Source organism: Manis javanica, chromosome 8 (assembly GCF_040802235.1).
Source record: "Manis javanica isolate MJ-LG chromosome 8, MJ_LKY, whole genome shotgun sequence".
NCBI classification, from domain to species: Eukaryota; Metazoa; Chordata; class Mammalia; order Pholidota; family Manidae; genus Manis; species Manis javanica.
This window is the reverse complement of record NC_133163.1, coordinates 89,739,125-89,753,602: the sequence shown is the minus strand read 5'-3', so window position 1 is coordinate 89,753,602 and position 14,478 is coordinate 89,739,125. Positions and strand designations below refer to the sequence as shown.

Genomic DNA, 14,478 nt, shown 5'->3' with positions numbered 1-14,478 from the left:
CTAGAGAAGAAAACACTGTCAAAGCACACATCTCTCAATTCACTAAGCTAGAAACATTGGCTGTTAGCATTTGCAGGAGGCCTTTTACATTTTTCATGGCAGGGGCTCAGTGGCTGGGGAGAGAGGTTTGAGTCACACAGGAACTGGGGGACTAGGCAGCAATCTAGTTACAGGAAGTCTGTAATTCAAGGCAAAAACGGAACTTGCAACAAGATCAGCTTGTGCTGAATTGATGAACTCTTGAACTTCTCATTTTCCCTATAGAAGGTATTTGTACTGAGAGTCTGGGGTAGGTTGCACCCTACCAGCGGAGATTAAGAGGCCCAGCGGTGAGGGATGGAGGTGAATAAATCCTTACATTGCTGAAATTGAACATTTTTAATGCCCTTTAGCAGTTAGAAAAACCCATAGTGCTCTTCTCAGAAAAATATTTTTTAAAATTGAAAGCAATGTATGTAAGATTGCAAAGGAGAATTCTTTTGTTGAAATATAGTTTTTGACATAAAAAATGTAATATAGCAATATATGTGCCACTTCATTGATCCATCAAATAACAAGATCTGCCAGTAGATCTCGTTATTATCCTGATTTCAGAATCACGATGCGATTGGATGAAGGCTTGGATGAATCTCTACTGCTTTGGTTAAGTGAAAAGAAGCCAGACTCAAAATGCTGCACATTGTGTGAGTCCATTTACGTGGCATCTGGGGCAGGTACAATTATAGGAACAGAGGACAGGTGGTAGTTGTAAGGGCCTAAGAGTGAAGGGAGGGTCTGGGCACAAATGGGCATCACCAGGGAGTCTTTGAGGTGCAAAGGAACCACTCTGTATCCTGGTTCTGGTGGTGGTTTCATGACTCTAGGCAACTGTCAAAACTCACAGAACTAACTGTACAGGAAAAGAGTGAATTTTACTACATGTAAATTTAAAAACACATTTATAAAAGCAAAGAAAAAGAAAAAAATAGTAGCTCTTGGCTGAAGCAGAGCTTATTTCAGAGCCAAGCAGGGAGCTGGAGGTCACAAGGGGACATTCTACTACTGCATGTTCCACTGATTTAGCCAAACCCTTGGTGCGAACAGGCAGTGGGAAGAACATGGCCATTTCAGGGTGCAAGATTCAGCCCTAAGGTATGACTCAGGAGTCTAGAGAAAGAGGTAAATCTTGGGAAAGGGCAATTGTGTTGAAGTGGACAAATTTGTCTTCTCAGAATGAAGCTGGGAACAAATATTTTGGCGTTACCTCGTTGGGAAAAACAATGCAGATCAGGACTCATGGTGTTTGGCTGAGATCTGATAAGCTGCTGGAAGACTTCCGAAACTTGGTCGCATCTCCACGTCTGTCTTCTCTGCTAGCAGTTCAGTGAGTAAAGGGAAACCAACCATTTGGGTCCATCAGGCTTTATAGCAGCAGTCTTTTAAGCATTTTTATGAATTGATGCCTTCTGCTTTTACTCTTTCTTCATTTCTGGACAGGGGATGAAACCCTTCAGGATGAAGAGAACAAAGGGTTTAGCCCCAAGCTACCTGGGTTACTTTAGGCTTTGTGACCTTGTGCTAGTTACTTACCTTCTCTGGAACTCCATTTCCTCCTCTGGGATATTAGGTAGTTATGGAGATCAGAGATGAGCAGAACAAACTGAGAATGAACTGTTCCTCCCACCTCCATGTACACATGCATGTGCAAACATGTGCATGCGCTCACGCATGCATACACACACACACACATATCTGGGAGGGCTGGGAGAGCCAGCCTCAGGCAGTGTTCATCAGGAGCAGATCAGGGTCAAAGTCACGTTCGCAGGAGGGATGTCCTTTCCTGTTGTGGGATGGGAGATAGTGTTGAGGGTGTCTCCAGAAAAATATGCTACTTTAATGTGGCTGCATGCTTCCTAGGTAACTAATGAAATGTTTGTCATAGCTCTTTTCAGTGGGAAGCTTGATGGGTATGAGAGCGCCTGCTACCCCTCATTCCTGGGAGCGGAGTCTACTCCTTTGCCTTTGGGTCTGGCAAATTGTGGGTGGAGGAGAACCATCCTTTGCTTCCTGATCAAACTGGACGGCTGGAGTTTGGAAACCTTCATCTTATGGGCAGAGCTGGCATATTCCTGGGTGGAGGTACAGGAATATGTGTGTGTTGGTGGGTTGTTGAGTGAGTGGGTTATGAGCGGAAAGAAAGCGTGAGTACATGCTTTCTGACTCACATGTCTTCCGTACGCCTTCTGCTCTCTCAGTGGTAAAAGGCAACAAACATGCTAGAAAAAAACATGCTAGAAAAAAACGTTTTTTTCTAGCATGTTTCTGCTTTTGTAGTGAGCAGTTCAGCGCAGTGGTGAGTGGCCTTGTCCCTCACTGGCGCACATCTGCCATGGTTCTGGGTGTTGGGTCTGGAGGAGACTAATTAGGTAGTGGGACCTGGCAATGGAACGTCAGCTGCCGTGCACTCTTTATCATCACCACCAAGGTAGTTCATGTGCACTGAGCACTCACTCAGTGCCAGGCCTGTGTCAAGCACTTTAATCTTTTCAACACACATTTAACCCTCACATTAACCCCAGGTTGGTACTTTATTTTAGGGTTGAAGAGCATGAGGCACAGATGGGTTAAGTGTGGCCTTGATCACACCACGGGAGGATAATTTAAACCTGGGCCATTTGGATCTGGAGCCCAGGCTTTTGACTACCACCCTATACACTGAGCCCCCAGTCACCCTCACCCCCACATGAGAAGCTGCATGAATTATTTCTGAGACGCAAGCTCCAGGTTATCAGGGAACCCTGTTTGGTGTTGAGACCATTAGGATGGGTGTAGCAATAATTAGTGGCTTGGAAGGGTGCCTACACATTGTTAGTGTCATGAGGCTCAGGGCCCCCATTGCTGTTACCATGAGCTCTGTGCGCCAGAGGATGATGGGCAGCCTCACTCCCCAGGTTATTTCTGGGTTCCCTCCGTGGCTGTAGCATATTGCATAAAAAACTGTCCGTCACACACAAGGTACCCTCCAAAATCTAGAACTGGGTTCTGGTGCTCTTGGATGGAAATGCCAGGACTTCAAACTGAATCTCCTGACTTCTATTTCTTTAGGGTCTTTCTATTAGAATCCCATCCTGGGGGACATGCTTATTTAATTTAGAAAAATTTTTAAAAACATAAAAAAAGGAATTGTGATGTTTCTTTATTCAAGAAATATTTGTGCATCTAATACAGAATGGGCACTGTGCTAGGTACAAGGAATATTATCTAGATGAACTTTTCATTGAGAGGACTTGATTCAAAAACAAGTTGAAAAAAAAAATGAAATCTTGCTTGGTATTGATGATCGGATGATGTAACAAATTCCACACTCAACTGAAACGATCACCAGTAAAACAAGAAACCGAAGCAAGATTCTGAGGAGCTTTCAGTCCCTACTTGTCTAGAAAGAAAGGCACTGAGTGTTTCTTAAGGCAGTTTGAGTATCACATTTCCTGAAGAGATTCTTGGTGACTTTCCATTTCACCCTCATGATCTCTTTGGGCCCAGGGTGCACAGCGCAGGGGGCTTGTGGGTACAATCCGTCCCTTCCGGAAGACACTAGAGGACAACCATGAACAACTCAGAGTGGACACAAGGCAAAAAACTGGCTGGGATTTAAACTGAGTACCCCAGGGCTCAGTGCAAGGGTTGGCCTGAAGTCCCAGTGTTGAGAGCTAGTCACTAGCATCTGCAAATTTTCAGTCCTGTCATGTGGTCTTGGGGAGGCTGCTGAGAGCCCTTTGCCTCAGTTGGTTAAAGGCCCATTCATGTTTGTGCCAGTCCTCCTGATGGGTTAATAACAGAGATACAAAAATTTTCTTCTGAACTTGTCAGCGAGTGTTGTGTACTAGAACTCTCTTGTTTTTTACCTATGTCTCAGGGCTGCTTTACTAATAACACATTAATAAAGCTGTTAGGGACTATTGATATTTACCATTCAAAACACTATTATATAAGAATTCTTGTTGCCTTGGGACACTTGACATTTTGCAAAGTTCTGCTGGGCCTGCCACAAAGAGTTGAAATTTCCAGTTTTGAAAGGACACCTTGTTATCAGTACATTATCAGTGATGTATTGAATTAGTTGGTCCTGGTTTTCAATTGTTGCTCTTGTATTGGTGATTATATTCACAGCTTTATGGATGTATGTTTATTAATTGTCTTGCTGTAGTGTAATTATTATATTACCATTTTGATTTTTTTCATTCCTTTATTTTTTTTGAATTTTTTGATCTTTGAGATCTTTCTACTGGCAAGTGGAAATTAGCAGGGTAGATGGGTCCCTGGGTCCTTTTTGCTCCATCTATAAAGCACCATTGGATAATACTGTTTTACAACTAGTATAAAGTCATTTCCACTGATGTTTCTATGTTTCTACCAGGTTGCTCCTTGAGTGTGTGTCTGTGAGCCGAGTGGTTAGGTCTATGGGTACAGGGCAGCAGGGCAGAACTGCAACAGTCTCTGCCAAAAACAGCCCAAATCCAAACCCAAACAAGAAACTACAAAGAGCATGCTCTCTTGCTTCAGAGTGGTGTTTTTTAAAGTAAGAAAGCCTTAATACAACTTCCCCTTCAAAATCTGGAGAAGTTAAGTCTTGTTGTTTATACGGTCAAACCTCGACTCTATCCGTGAGATGAGACATTTGAAGCTCATCATAATACTAGTTGACTTTGGCCAGCTATGAATCCTGCCACTTCCCCTTTATCTCTCAGTTTGGCTTGGATCCCTTTATCTCTCAGTTTGGCTTGGATGACTGCATCCCCCACTCACACACGTCTGCCCTGCCATCCCTATACCTCTGTGAGGCTGTAATCTCAGTGTGCATTACAGAAGTGTCTACCTCCTCCTCCATCTCCGTGCATGCGCCTGCATATGCGTACACACTGCCCCTGACTATCTGCTGAGCCCCAACACATCCTTATAGACCTTGGCAGCCCTTTGTGATTCTCTCTTACAGCTTTTACGTCACAATAAAATTTTGAGTTCCAGAGAGCTGATTCTGTTCTTAGTTCCATTGTGCAACTGGGTCAAGACCCTTCTCTATGTGTTTTGTAAAATGACAATATTAATTCCTTCCATCAGATGATGTTTATCAAATTTTTGTGGAGATCTTCAGATAAAAGAAGCAATTGAATGGAATGAATTTTGGGTAATGTGACCAATGAGCCAAATCCTTTCTTGCACTGGATTCTGATTTATGTCTGTTTATGTTTGTGTTGGTAAGACAAAGGCATAATGAGGAATGTATGTATGTTGTTTCATGTTTTCCCATGAGCCCAGTTGAATGTACCATGTGGCATTTACATTTTATTCCACACAGTATAGAAATCATTGACTGTTCTGTCAGTGACAAGTTTCCAACAAGCAACAGCTCTGGGAGGGACATGTTGTTAGGAAATGTACAAAGTTGCATAGTAGTGCTATAAAGTTTGATTAGTCCATATGGAACATTCTGTACTTTGACTTTGTAAGAGGAGCAAGATGGATGTTTGTCTCAATTTCATTTAAAAGGCATTTTCCTCAGATTTACACACTGAACCATATGATTGATATGTTTTTTTCACAACTTTCACCCCATGTGTTACCAATTATAGATTCAGAATGCTGCAAATTCTAAAGTCAGTATGAGTCAACAGAGGCCAAATGCAGAAAATAGGTTGTTTTGAGTTATCCCCTGTTTGGGGGCTTTTCTCAACTCATTCTGACCATTGCACACAAAGTGCCCTCCAAAAGCTAGAACTGGTTCTGGTGCTCCTGGAGGGAAAATCCAGGACTTCAAGCTGGATCTCCTGACTACTGTTCCTGCAGGGCCTTTCTATTAGAATCCCATCCTGGGGGGGCTTGCTTATTTAATTTAGAAAAATTAAAAAACATAAAAAAAGGAATGGAGATGTTTATTTAAGAAACATTTGTGCATCTCATATAGAATGGACACTGTGCTAGGTACAAGGGATATAAAGATGATCAAGAAGAAATGTTTGTCCTTCCAGAGCTCCCCATCTGCTCCCAAGTGACAGTGTGATGTAGGGAGAGCATGACACAGGTCTAGATGGGGTGTCACCAGGACCTTGAGGGGTGTACGCTTAACTCTGGTGAGGCTAGGAAAGGCTCATGGGGAGGTCACATTTGAGTTGGGTCTGGAAGGATGAGTACTATTTCACTAGTTCCAACTTTACTGATATAAGCAAAAGCTTATCTCATTTCATGGCAGACAAAATAAATGGGCATATCAAAATCCAACATATTTGGCAGAGGATTGATTGGATAATTTTATTAGATAATATTAGATATTAGATAATAAATAAAATGTATTAGATAATTCCAGCGCCGTTGTCAAATATAAGCTATTCTCTTTTTTACAATTATAAGCAAATAGTGATAGGACATGATATTTGGTCTCCCAGCCAAGAATTCGCCTAAAATAGGGTAACAAAGATGTCACACTAGATTTTAGGACCTGCTAAAAGGCTTCTAGCAGAATGTTTTACAATATAGGCCATCCTCACCTTTGCATGGTTCTGACATGTATGGTTGACTTAAATTACCCAGTCCCCCAACAACACGTTTCAAATTTCAGATACCATGGCATAGTAATTATAATTGTATACAGTACAAACTTTGTTGCTGCCTCTTTAGTCTATAAATTACTGTGTAAATAATAGATACACTTTATAATTGACCAATCATGTTGCCTCCATGTCACTTGGTCATAAAGTGACATTTTACAGAAATGGATAATTGAAAGCAAATTGGCCAATAAAGATAATACATCAAAGAACAAACTTTGATAATGCTGGAAGTGAAAATTCAACTCAAATATAATGGAGCTACAGATGAAATAGCTGATTGTAGAACCATTGACTCTGCTGCTAAGATACTACAGAAATGCAGCCAGAGGAACTTACTGAAGATGAGCGTGTAAACAAAGGAGGAATGTATTTGAGACAAAAAGGATTAAGATGCCCCAGAGGAAGTGACGCCAGCAAAAAAAAATCTTCACGTTAAAGGAACTCTCGGAGATATTTCACAACATTGAAAGCACAAAGGACTAAATGTTGGAAGTGAACTCAAATTGAGGAAAGTATGACTCTTTGCCATGACATAGGAAAAATGCTCACTTCATAGTTATGCTATGAGAAAAAGAAAGCAAGCCCAGTTCAAACTCCTGTCGATAAACTTTCTAACAAAGAAAGAAAATATTTCAGTTCTCACTGTTGCTAATTTGTAAATTAAGGTGTACCAAATACACATTGGTTTTACTACTTTTTCATTTCCCTCTATATAACTAATAGAGAGTTTTTAAGGTCTTGACAGAAATTTTTAAAGGCCATGGAATAATTGTAATTTTTCTCATTGATTATTCAGATCACTTTGCATGGTTTCAGCTCTCACAGCTGTGCTTATAGTTCCTTGCCTCAGTGAGAGGCAGGAGCTTCCTATATTTTGAAAATACCAAAGACACTAAGTAAAGATACTAAGTGTCAGGAAAAGCCCATGGCTGGGAAATACATGAGTCTACTTCTATTGTCAATTCCATTCTTAAAACAAAGCCTTTTGCTGTTGGGTGTTTTACTTTTCCATTTCTGAGCTCCTCATTGCACAGGTCAGGGAGCACTTCCAGGACGCAGCACTAACCTTAAGAAGTATATGCATTTTGCAGCATGGACTGCTTTCATCTCTGGACTCCTTAAACTTTTCCCAGTTGTTATCAGGGCAGCTGCGTCCTTTCCTTTGAGCAGCGCAAGTTAAGGATGAGATTTGCTGCTTAATTGTAGGTTATATACTGGTGAGGTCACCAGGTTGGTGAAGGCTGTTGTAAAGGACATCAGTTTTTGCCTGCTCAGAGTCTATTCCCCTGCATGTTAGTAATAGTCCTCTGCTTTGGGATGTGAATTTCCCATTATATGTACCACATTGGTGGGAGTCTTTTAAGGGGCTTCACCCTTCTAGAGCCTTTCTGCTTGGAATTCAAATATGGAACAGTGTGATGGCAGCCAAGTCTCCAAGCAGGTTTGCCCTGAAATGCTGTCCGTTATTTTCTGTTGCTTTTATGCCCAGAGCTACCTTAATTCCCATTCTTTCCTGAGTCTCATTATTTAATTTTCCCTTTAATTAGGCTACCTTGTGTTCTTTCAATAGATTTCCTTTTTTTCCCCTCCAAGTTAGCCAGAATTAGTTTCTTTTCCTTGCTTAAGAAAATGTAAACTGTGTTTTGCACTTAAACAGGGCCAGTTAAAATGTAAGGACAAACGTTAAAACTTTCAAGTAAAAAAGTAATCATGAGATGCTTTTCCAAATCTTAACAAATGAAAAACTAAGAAATATGTGAGAGTCTTGGCTCAACTCAATGGATTTCTCCTTTTTCCAAATGGAGAATTTTGCTGGGGAAGTAGCCCCAAACTCACAAAAAAAGTAACTAGATATAAAAATAGCAATGTACTAGTGTCCTTCTTTTGTTCATTCACGGTCTGAGGTGGGAAAAGAGTATCTTGCCACAGATTGCATTTGTTTGTTAAATATTTATTGAGCACTTACACAGCACTTCTATTCTGGGCACTTGGGATAAATCAGCCAACAAAAGAGATGAAAATCTCTGCCTTCTGAGCTCCTATTCTAGTGGTAGAGACCTACAGGGAATTCTTGGCCATTATTATTTTGATCTAGGGATTTAGGTAAAAGGTATAAATCAAGTAGAATTCTGCCTTCTGTCTCATATAGAAATCAAACCCAACTAATAGCTTTCAGAAGTGTTACATTATCTCATATTTCTGGCTCTTCTAGTTATTTTCCTTCTGTCAGTCATGACCAGAATTGGAAGGCAAGCCTGTCCAGCCTGGGTGCCTTTAGAATCTCACCAAGGGGTTCAGTGGTGTCTGGGGCCTGGAGCTTGGCAGAAGACCCTCCACACTCCTGTTGTCCCAGAAGCAATGGATGCCGGATAGTTTTGATCTGAAGCTGGGTTTCTCCGTAGAAAGTGGGGGTGATCCTGCCTGAGAGGATCCTTTTCCCCTCCCTTCCCCAACTTCTGGGATGAAGGGAAAATTACTATGAAAAAGAGTACCCAGAGGCATTTATTGGTGCATTTTCATGATATTAAAGGCAAAGGGCTGGGTCCTCAGGCATTTGAAATGAATTCTAACATCTCTAACTTTATTTGGTCAGTTAGCCATTGCTATTGAAGGGAAAATTGAATACAAATGACTTTATTTTTCTGAAACTGCCAATCAAACTCCACAATGAATCCCTAAAGAAACATGTTTTGAGAGCAACTCATTGCCCTGCTTATAAAGTCATATGTGATTGGGAATGCCTCAGTGAAAACTATGATATCTGATGGGATATCAATAAGAAATCAGTGAGCGCTGTGGCCAGTGGCAAACAGGAGACAGAAGGAAATCAGCAGTTGTTGGCTGTGTTTGTTCCTCTAATGGACAGTTCAGAGGTGGTATTTTCTAGGTGCTGTGTCAGGATGTCCTGCGTGGCTGTGTGACTGTCTGTGTCTGTCTATGCCAGCTCAGAACCCCAGCACCTTGTGTTGGCCCCCCACTCTTCTCTAACTTCTCTTTTTCCCCCTCGTACTCTCCTGGAATTGCATTTTCCAAAAAGCATTCACACTTAAGCCTTTTGTTGGGTACTATTTCTAGAGCTCCCTGGGTAGGAAAGGAGGTGATTTATTTTTTCCTAAATTGATAGACCTTTGTCTTCAAATTTACTTAGTGAATAACCTATCTTTCTTCACATATACTCTTGACAATCTTTCTGGAATCTGTTCTGTTCCATTGATTTGTCTTTTTCTATACTGTTATCAAACTTTTAATTGCTGTGGCTTTAGGGTTTGGTATCTGGTAGTTTAAATAATTCTTAATTTCACTCTCAGTTTTGTTCATCCTCTCATGCTGTGCCCTTCCCTCTGCTTTAGTTGTGTTTTTCTTGTTCTGTCCCACTCTTTCTTTACATGGAATGTGTCACTGGCTCCTTTGATCTACTGCCAGCATTTTAACCAGCCTCGTCTCTTAATCTGAAATTCTTTATGATTTGAATACTATAATAATAAGTAATGGGAAAGAGGCATCTGACAATCTTCTGGTACCTACCCCCTCCTTTTTCCATGGTGAGAGAATCTCTGACTTGTGACTGGTCACACAGTCTTCAGAATGCTGATCTCCTTCCAAGACTCCCTTGTATCTAGGTTTGGCCATATTACTAAATTCTGTTCATGGGGATATAAGCAGTAATGTCACATGGAAGCTTCTGGTAAACTTAAGAGACCATGCGGAAGCCCTTTGCTTCCATCTCCGATTATTCTTTCCTCTATCCTGCTGCCTGGGGTGTGCCAGCTGCCATCTGGGGTCAGCAGCTTGAGGCCAGGCCCCCGAGGAGCAGTGATACAGTAGGGACTTGGGTCTCTGGCTCCGTGGAGAACCCGACCAGCCCTGGGTCTCTTCAGTGAAACATAAATTAACTTTTATGTTATTTAGGGTGTTCTGCCATTCACAACAAACGGAGTCTGAGCTAATAATATGTCTGTAAAATGAGAAAACTACAGAGAAGGAGGGTATTGGTCAGAGGTTTAAAGAAATTAAAGATTTCTCTCCTAATCGTATTTAGACTTTTAGGCATCTTAACAAATGCTTAGCTTTGGTCTAATATGACCCTGTGGACTTTGTGCAAGTCATTTGCTAGATCAAATGGTCAGAAGGCTCAGAATGAGTTATCCAGAACTTACCATAGCTCAGAAGCCTAGAAATGCCCATTACCACTCCTTCCTGAATTGCCTTAATGTTCACAGTAGTCAAACACTGTTTTTTTTTACATGGTTTCTTGAAAAAAGGGGAGTGAAAAGAAAGATATTTTCTGGTTACATAATTAAAGTATTCCAGAAACCTCTCCTGGGTGAGACTGGCTGAGAAGTGCTACTATATGCTTTTGTTGTCAAAGGAGATGAATGCTTGGTTATTGATAAATGAAGAGAAAATACATTAATGAGGATTTCATTTCATTACTATTAATCAGGACTTTTTTTACTCTCTATATGTTGTCACCTCACAGATGAGCATCATCTTCCAGCTATGGTGCTTGACTCACTAATGAGTCAGCATATGCTGGGTTTAGTCTTCTTCTGGAAGATTCAGGAAACATCCTGACAGAAGGGATGGACTTTGTCTATTAAAGGGAAGAGAATTCTGCTCAGAGTTAAGGATAGGAAGTTGATGTTCCTCTTTGGAGAATATGTTTATGTGGACTTCCTCGAGGGCCTTGATCTCCCGCATACCTGAAGATTTGGTTACACAGAAGATTCCAGGAAAACAAACCTAAATATTTTCCAATTTCATAATGACCATCAGAATAAAAGTACTGGAGGCAGGGGAGAAAGAAGGGCAAAGTCCCACCACTCTGGGATCTCTGGAGTTTGTTCAATGATCAGAGTTGCTCAAGTTGTAGTTGGAGTAGGAAAATCGACAAAGGTTAGGAACATTGGGCAGAGTACCCACTGAAAATGAAGCCACCAAAAGTAAAACCAGCTTATGTTGGTTTAGTGGTTATTTTGCTTATCTTCTAGTAACAGTCTGCTGGGGATAAGAAGGAAGCTATCACAATAAAAATAGGGCAGACAGCAATCACTGTGGAGGGTGGTGGGCAGGAGGGAAAGCACTGCCATTCCTGCTGCAGCTTCTACACCATCCCCGCTCCTGCCCAGGCCCCACCCCCTGGGCCTTTAGGTGAAGCTACTGCCTCTAAACCACTCTGTTTAAAGGTAATTCCAGACCTGAGAGGGTTAGTGCATCAATCCACCTGTATGGTGATATTAACTGGCTCGTTTAGGAGTTCAGGGCCTGTGGGAGCTGAACTCAAGACAGGTACATTTTGAAGGGATTTTGGGGCAGGAAATTTGGGGACCAGGCCACTGCTGGGTTAGGGCAGAGGGAAGACAGGGCCATGCCAATCCAACAGGCAGAAAGCCAAGGCCAGGGTGAGTAGTAAGGCGCAAAAAGGTGAGATGGGAAAGGTCAAAGGCGACATGGTTCATATCAAGGCAGCCTGGGATTCAGCACTTCAATGACAATGCAGATTTCCAAATCCCCAGCCTTTCATTTGCTCGTTCGCACTTAAAATGATGGGCTTTGGAGATAATGAAATATCAGGGAGCTCTTCATTTTTTCCCACTTAACAGAGTTTGGACTCAGCTTTAGAAACCAGAGGAGAAGCAGGGGAGCTGAAAAACTTTATTTCTGCCTTTGTGTGTATATAACCTCTCTTTCTGATAAGGTTGCTAGCCTTTAAAAGTACTTGGAACCCTTCCTATCTCCAGAGGTTCCCAGGGCTGTAGAATTAGAAGACCCACCTCCACAGCCATAGATCCTAGGTGACTACTGATTGTAATATCTGCTCTGCTGTTACTTGATGGCATGAGGCACTAAATGAGGCCAAGGTCATGGGGCCAATCCCTGGACTGGACTGTGAAATGCAGCTTTCTCAATAAACTTCACGCCTGGCTTCTTTACCCCACTTACACATGGGTACTGCCACTGCGATAGAACCCAGGGAAGAGAGAGAGAGAGAGAGAGAGAGAGAGAGAGAGAGAGAGAGTGTGTGTGTGTGTGTGTGTGTGTGTGTGGTGGGTACACCAGATGAGTTATCCTACTTTGCGGACTGCAAGACTGAGTGTCCACCTGACCGGTGTATCATATACAGAAGGGGGCATGCTTCTGTGAATAAAACCAGTGCAATTTATTGAGATTTGTTTTATAAGTATTTGACATAGATTATATCCTTTACTCCTTACAATAACCCTGCTAGATAGGTGCTAACATTGTCTTCATTCTTTAGATGCGGTCATGACGCCCTAAAGAGTTTAAATAACTTGCCCCCAAATGCTCAGCTAGTAAGTAGCAGAGACAGGTATAATTGAACCTGTAATTCTAAAATCTGTTCTTCATCATTGTGCTAAGTTATTTTAACTTTCTTTTTTTTTTATTTTTTATTTTTAGGAGAGCTAGGGAGAGGCTTTTATTGAGAGATTCAGTAAGAGGACAGAGCTCCTGGCTCATGCCAGGAGGGGACAAGAGAGCCCCTATGTTACCTTATTTTCAAACAGCAATTTCTTTTTAAATTTAAAAAATATTTTTTCTTATTAAGAGCACTCACAAGTTTATAGAAATATCAGAATATGAACAAAAATGTTAAAATTTTTAAAAATCCTCCGTTCTGCCCTCCACCCCACCCACCCCCATGTATGTGCAAAAGTGTGTGTGCTCTAATGTGCTTTGCTGAAATACTTCATGACTCACTTTGGTCACAGGCACATTAACCGAACAAGTGAGGACATGAGGGATACGACTAAAGTCACCCATGGAAGTGAGGCAGGGGCAGGATCCACACACAGGACCTCTCGATGGTTCCTACCCACTGGGTAGGACAGATAAATTCCTGCCAGGAAGCCGAGTCTGGGGCTGCTGCTACCACAGCAAAGAGCAGAAGGCGACAGGGATCCAGGTGGGTCCCCTCACTCAGAGGTCCCCAGGGAGGCCGCATTTCCCGCTCTGTAGGAGTGTAAGGGATGGAAGCGCAGGGCCCCAGTCAGCAAAGGCGCTGTTTACAAGGCTGTCCCGCTCCGGGCTGGGCCACTCCCCCAGCTCCTCGCTTGTCAGAGCCTCCTCTTTGCATGGCCACTCTGAATTGTCCCTGGGTTCCTTTTGCCAGTCCTCTTTTCTGCCCCCTTTTGCTTAGGGCTCTGAAATGGGGGGAGGGGGGTACATTCTGAGCATAAAACTCTGTGGACCTGTCTAATCTGGGGGAGAGACCAAACCTAGGAGATGAAAGACAGACTCTCCCCATTCCCGCAGGGCCTCCGCAAGGGGATCCGTGTTAATGGAGTCTGACACCCCGCGGGAATGCACATTGGGGCTGGGGAGAGCACTCTGCCCTCGGCAGCTGCTCTCTGGGAAAGCAGTAAGTGTCTTCTCTGCTGAGACTTGAAATGCCAGCGTAATGGACAGGTTGGGATTAAGTTGGGTTCCTGGCAGGTGGTGGCGGCAGCGACAGAACCAAACGGGGGAGGGGACGAAACTGGTCACTGCGGGCTTCGGAGGAAAGATCCCACCCGTTTTGGAGCCCTTACCTCCCTGACAATTGTCTTGACATCGGAAGCTGTCTCCTTCGATCAGCATACTTCAGGAAACTTTAGGGGTCTCGGAGGGCTTCTGAGAGCTGACCTGCCCACCTGCTTCCCTGTGGGAAAGGTGGAGGGGTGTTTGTGTTGGAATCAACACTTGTGGCAGGGTTTTTCAGACCGTACTCTATAGACCACCTGGACCATCTGATACAGTTTCCCTAAAGGACGATGCCTGGGCCTCTTGTACCTAATGAATCAGAGTATTTGGGTTCGACACCTGGCAATCTGCTTTTCAACAAACTCTAGATGATTCTTACAGCTGTTAGAATTTGAAACTCACTGATATTCAT

The 14,478-nt window shown here is 42.6% G+C and overlaps 1 long non-coding RNA gene across 2 annotated transcripts in view; it reads left to right on the top strand.

Moving 5' to 3' along the window:
* Positions 1-545: 545 nt before the first annotated feature.
* The window catches only part of LOC118972442 (uncharacterized), a 100,726-nt gene continuing 86,793 nt past the window's right edge, over positions 546-14,478 (top strand). For both annotated transcript variants that reach the window (XR_005061421.2, XR_012120903.1), the window contains exons 1-2: positions 546-683; positions 1,212-1,363. This is a non-coding gene — a long non-coding RNA (uncharacterized lncRNA). The remainder of the gene's footprint in view (positions 684-1,211; positions 1,364-14,478) is intronic.